Here is a 5,892-nt window from a genome sequence, read left to right as displayed (position 1 = left end):
AATTCCGGTTACTAAAGAAAATGGATGGAAACAATCTCCTCGTTAACTAAAATCACCGCCATCATTTTCTCCTCCTCCTCCTCTTTCTCTCTCTTTTTTTTTTGTTCAAATTTGTTTCTTCTTCCTTCTCCTCCACCACTACCACCACTACCATGTTGCCATCATCATCATTATTATTGTTATTGCGTATTTTCTCCTTATCGTCGTTTTTTTATTGCTGCTATTGTTGTTGTATCTTTTTCTTTTCCTTCATTTCTTTCTAATAATTTTGCAGCATTATGTGTTTCTTTTTCTTCTTTATTTGATTTTTTTTGTTTTTATTCTTATTAAGAGAATAAAACAAGAAAAATCATGAGAAGGTAAGACAAGAAGGAGGAGATAAACAAGAAAAAAAGATAATAATGATGAAGGAGGAGGAGGAGAAGGAGGAATATGATTGTATGTCGTCATTATTAACTAATTTCGGTGCATTCTAAATTTAAATAAGATGCACTTTGGTCTGTACTTGTTTTGAATTGAGTTTGTTTGTGTGTCATCATTAAATAATTTTGATGCATTTTTAATTTAAACAAGGTGCACTTGTGGTTTGTGCTTGTTTTGAACTGATTTATTTGTGTATCATAATTTCTGTGCATTTTGTGTTTAATTTCGGTACATTCTGGTCTGAGCTTGTTTAAACTGAGTTTGTTTGTGTGTCGTCATCATTAAAGAATTTTGGTTCATTCTAGGTTTAATAAGGTGCACATAATTTAAAACTCTTCTTCTTCCTCCTTCTCATCTTCTATTTTGTCTTCTTTTTCATTTATTTTTCTTCATCTTCTCTTTATTTTACTTTCTCATAATTATTTTTGTTTTACTTTTTTGAGAGAAATAAAATCAGAAAAAAAAACAAACAAAGAAAGAAGAATAAAAAGAAGAAAAAAATGCAATATTAAAGAAGATATTTTTGTACTCTTGTAGAAAAAATTTTTGTATAAAAACTACGACATTTATGTGTTATTGTTAAGAAATTTTGGTGTTATCTTTCTGATAAATTCTGCAAAATTCAAAATTTTTCTTTCGCCTCCTCCTCTTTATCTTCTACTTCGTTTTCTTCTTTTTTTTTTCATCTTTTTTTTCTTGTTTTATTTTTTCATAATTCTTTTTATAAAACCAAAAATAGAAGAAAAAAAAAGTGATTGCAATAACATAAAAAAAAGAAGAAGAAAAAGAAACAAAAATAAAATACAATAATTTAACAGTAGCACCAATAAAAAAAAAAGAGATACACAAAGATAAAAACTGTTTTTTTATATTTTTTGAGTGCGGCACGTAAAATATCAGTAAAATAGGCATTTTGTTTATGTTAATGAAACAAGTGTGTATGCGTTTTATATAATGAAAATAATTTTTTTTAAATTTAAGATAATTTAATTAGACTTGATTGTTAAAAAAATTTAAATGTATGAAGGAACTGAATAACCTTGTAACTACATTATTAGCTTGGACATAACTTTAGATCTTCCATCATGATTTCAAATAATGAAACTGAGTTTCTACTTTCTATTAGGTCAAATTATAGTTCACAAAATGTAATTCAAATATGCAATATAAGGCACAAAGAAATAGTTTAAGAGTATACAAACTGTAATTTAAGAGTTAACTTTTTTTAATATCAGTTTCAGTCCTTTTGGGTACGGTAAACCAAGAAATAATGAACATGTTTAGAATTGTTCATATGTGATAGGCAACTACTTTAATCACTAATTTTTTAGTAATTTTTTTATATATTAAATCAATCATAGAAAAAAATATAAAAATATTCAAAAACTAGATGTATGTTATAATTATACAATATATATAATAAAAATTTGATAAATAAAAGACTATACAATATATAGACCAGCATATTTTATATGTAATTAAATATATACTATAATTAATTAAAAATAGAATAATAAATTTTAAAATACATTAATATTTTTTTTATTTTATCTGCAAACACAAATAATTTTATATTTTAAAAATTATTCACTGTAATTAAAAGAAAAAAAATAAAAGTTTTAACATTTCATGTTAAATTCTAAAAGATTTTTTGATATCACTGTATCATTTGTGGTGCAATTCTGTGGAAGACGACATTATAAGATTCGAAAAAATTATAAAAGGATTAGTTGGATAATTAATCATTAAATTGAAATAGGTAAATGCGACCGGACGGGATCGAAAATCAAGACTTAGAAATTTGAAGATTTAATTATGACAATTAGATTCAATAGATTTTTTCGAATGGAAAAATATAATTTTTTGTAGAAAAACGCGTAAAAACGCATTCTGGTATTTTAGCCAGTTATACTGGCTTGAATCTGTCTGGCACTGAGTGAAAAAATTTATTTATGGGTACACAATGTTAAGAAATTAAGATTTATAATTTGGGAAAGTAAAATTAATTAAGATACGAATTACAACCATAGTTATCAAATCCGGACCGGACCGGCCGGTTTGACCAAAAAATTGGTGAACCGGATCTTAAACCGATCTGGGTTAACATTTGAACCGGATAAGTAAATGAACCGACCAAACTCGATAAACCCGATTTAAACTGAGACTCGAACCGGAGCGGGTTAACCGCTGATGTCAGCATCACTCAATTTCAAAAATTGAGAATAGACGCTGCTGGTGGGGTTCGAACTTGAGGTATTCAAGTTGAAAAAGATCCCTTGCAATCACTAGGGCAAGTTTTCTCTTTGTGTTATATGGTGTGTTTTAATAAATATATTACTGACTACTAGACATATCCTAATTAATCACTTGTATATTAATTCTTTCAGTCATGTAAATTTAAGATATTTTTTATCTTTTTATTCTAATCAATAATATTCATATTAATTTATTTTATTTTTATTTTATACTTATTTTTTAAAAAAAGAATTATTTTTTAATTATATATAATTATTAAAATAAAAATTAAACTTTGTTAAATATCTTTAAATTAAAAAAGATAAGCAAAAAATTTTTATTAATCAATGACATATTTTTGTTATTGATAATTATATAACATCTATTAATATTAATATTTTTTAACATATATTTGAATAATGTAATAGATACTAATTAATTAATGAATTAGAAAATAAGTTAATTTGATGTAAAAAATTAAATTTTATATAATTAATTAATTATGACCGGGTCAACCGGTTGAACCTATGACCCACCGGTTGAACCAGTGACCCAGTAACCTGACTGGGTCGATTGCCGGGTCGGTTCTGATAACTATGATTACAACACTAATCTAAAAATTTTGGCACAAAATTAGGCCAACGGACTAAAACGAGTTAATCAGGCTCAAGTGAGTCTAAGCCCACATATATAAGCCTCCAACTTAAGCCCATTTCAGCACAAAGCACCTCCATTGGCATAGAGAAGGAAAGAGGCACGAGCTTGAGGAAGAGAGTGAGGTGAGTAACCATTGCTACTATTTATTATCTTCTTAAATCCTTTATAACTTTCTCTCTAGATTTTTGATTGACAACTCATTTGCGGCCACGCGTTCGTCTCAGAATTTTCTTCAATTCTATCTTAACAAAGTGGTAAGAAACTCTAATTCCTTGCTCCAGTTTTTTATTCAATGTCCAATTCGAGTTTTGGCTTTGTTAGATTAAGCTTTTTATGGTCTTGGTTGTTTAGGTATTATCTAACTTGGGTGATTATTAGGTTTCACCCCAAATTTCAGTGGATAAGGTAAAGATTTACTAAACCCTTGCGGTTTGTCTAATTTTATGAACCCCAGTGTTGATTTGTTAAATTTTATGGTACTAAAATAAAAATGTATGTTGATTGGAGTTGATTTGGTGAATTGAATTGCTTGGAGTTGAACTTGTTGCGTGGCTAAATTTGAAAGCTTGTGAGGAAGAGGTCTTTTGGTGGTTTTGAGCTTGGAGAAAAAATCGGCTAAGATACGGTTTAAATTTCATTTAAATACCATGTAATGTGACATGAAGTCCTAGGTTAGATGCCATTAGGAATAATATTTAATTGTGTAATTAGATGGAATTGGTATATTTACTTGATGAGTTGATGAATTTGATTTGATTTTGTTTGGTGATTGAAATTGTAAGGTAATGGAATATGTGAAATTGAATGGTAGATTAATTGTTATTGATTTATGAATTGATGAATTGATGAATGTTGGATCGAAAGCCGTGAATTTTGGGCCGGAGGCCATGCAAGGTAAGATTGGTAAGTGTGATGGATTGAAATAATGAGAATTTGATATGGATTCTAATTGAGTTCGAAATTGTTGAATTGATTATTGATGAAAAGTGAATTTGGTGACGTTATAAATGAAAATTGTGAATGAATTGATAAATAAAAAATTTAATGGTTAGGTGAAGGGCAGAGGAGTAGTTGATAATGTATATGAATGTCTAGAATTGAATTTGGTATGGTTTGATTTGAATTGGATAGAGAGTTCTTGAGATTTGAGGATTTTGGTAAAATTAGTAAAAACATATTTTTAACCAATTTTGACAAGGCATAACTTGACTGTTAGAGTTCATAATTAGATGAAATATATCCTAAATTAAAACTTGTTAAAAGATCTTTAAAACCATCTAAAGATAAAGAAAATTAGAATTTTGTAGAGGAAGTTATGGAGGTTTAAAAATAGGTATAAAAGCTGAAAATTTAAGTTATGTGGTGCGTGAAATTAGAACTCACACAACCTCACCGGCAAGTGCACCAGGTCGTCCAAGTAATACCTTAGGTGAGTGAGGGTCGATTCCACGAGGATTGTTAGATTGAACAAGCAATAGGTATCTTATTGGACTTAGTTAAGCAAATAGTAAACAATGATGGTTGTTTGCAATCGCATAAAATAAGATAATAAAGAAAGCAAGTAATGATTGGTGTAAAATCAATAAAGAGAAACAGTTAAGGTATTGGAGATGTTTATCTTTCCAGATTAATACTTTTTACTAACTATTTTAATAATGAATGAGTCATTCTATGGCAAACTGTAAGTGATTAAAATCTATTTTCCTAGCGATTTAATCTCTTCCTTTCCTACTAAAACACCACAGACAAGGTTAGTCCTTTTGGATTAGAGGGTGAAGTTCAGAAAACTAGTTTAGCGCCACAGAAACATCAATTATCCAAAGCTAACCGGATTATGTGTCACATATCTAATTAGCCTAGATAGATTGCAGTTTAAGAAGAGTGTTTTTAAGCTGTAGCTCAAGCGACCTTGGTCAGAGCATCACAGGAACTCATGTAGAAAAAGAGTCATATGTCCGTTCCACCCAGTTTCATTTAGATGAAGAATGAAAACACACCTTAGAACGGAAACACACATATATTAAAATAGAGAAGTAATAATATTAATCTATAGAAATAAATAGAGCTCCTAACCTTAACCAGGAGGTTTAGTTGCTCATGACTTTACACAGAAAATAGAATTCTAAACAAAAACAAAGGAGAAGTGTCTTCTAAACATCAGTCATCTTCTCCTTTAAATAGTAAATACTAACTCTAAAAGATGTTATTTTTAATTTAAAAGTGATAAGATAAACTAAGGAGTACTAAAATCCACTTTGAGGCCCAGTTTGTGAATGTTGGGCTGATGCCTGGTGTTCAATTTCAATTCTGGGTATTGAACGCCCATTGGAGAGGTGAGCTCGTTGGTCCTTGCTCCCTGGCTGGCGTTGAACGCCAGTCTTGGACGTTCAACACTGGGGGCTACTCCTTCTTGGGCGCTAAATGCTAGATTTAGACTTTTAGCGCCATATTTGGAAGTGATTCTGGAAGAGAAGTATAGACTATCATATATAATTGGAAAGCTCTAATAGTTAGCTTTCTAACGCCATTGAGACCATATCAATTGGACCTCTATAGCTCAAGATATACTTGTTGGAA

Source organism: Arachis ipaensis, chromosome B5, assembly GCF_059453495.1.
Source record: "Arachis ipaensis isolate K30076 ecotype BB chromosome B5, ASM5945349v1, whole genome shotgun sequence".
In the NCBI taxonomy this organism is placed as follows: domain Eukaryota; kingdom Viridiplantae; phylum Streptophyta; class Magnoliopsida; order Fabales; family Fabaceae; genus Arachis; species Arachis ipaensis.
This window is presented reverse-complemented; position numbering follows the sequence as displayed.